Consider the following 803-nt stretch of genomic DNA (forward strand, 5'->3'; position numbering starts at 1 on the left):
ATAGCCTCGTCTGGTTCCAGTCCCTTATCTAGCTGGTACACCCGCAAGTGATCGCGACATACCGTGACATGACATACCGTGGAGCCTCTCTATACCCCCCCAGCTCTTAGGGTGTCCTGGAGTGTTTAGATGCCACCTTACCTCCGCATCAGACGATCCTTTCCGGTACTCCATAGAACTGGAACCATAAACTCAGCGCTCCTAATACCGCCTCGGCCGATCTTTCTCGAATCTGATGTGCCATGGCCACTTTGCTGAACAGGTCAATCACTGTAACCCACTTGTAGCCCCTCCAGGTGAAAGTGTCGATTTATAATTCTACTAACGGTGTGTTCGCCGTCGGTGTCTCCTCTTGTGTCGCCTTAGGTGGGTGTCGGTCGTATTTGGCGCTGAGGCACACCTCACAGTTGCCGATTATCTCCTGAATCCTTTCCGCATATTCCACCAGAAATATTTCCGTCGCAGGGCTTGGTAGGTCTCATTCAAGCCTCGGTGATTGGTCTTCCCTTGGTGGTATGCCAAGGTGACTTCCCTCTGTTGATCTCTGTCCTGAAGGGTTTCCACCATTATTAGGCAACGAACGAAGTTTCAATCCATTCCGATTTTCTCCAATCTCCAGAGGCGTTTTATCTTCTCCCAAACTACTCCATTCCCGACGTCTAGATGGTATGTACGCCCCGGTTTGGATGCATCTTTCAGCGCTCGGCAGATCTCATCATTCCTGACACTCGGTACCGACCAAATAGTGGTGATCGAGGTCTTCCCATATTTAGCGAAGTCCATCTTCATGGATCCGGAAGTTC

The sequence above is a fragment of the Halyomorpha halys genome, unplaced genomic scaffold (genome assembly GCF_000696795.3).
Source record: "Halyomorpha halys isolate HHAL.00 unplaced genomic scaffold, Hhal_1.1 Scaffold476.1, whole genome shotgun sequence".
NCBI lineage: Eukaryota > Metazoa > Arthropoda > Insecta > Hemiptera > Pentatomidae > Halyomorpha > Halyomorpha halys.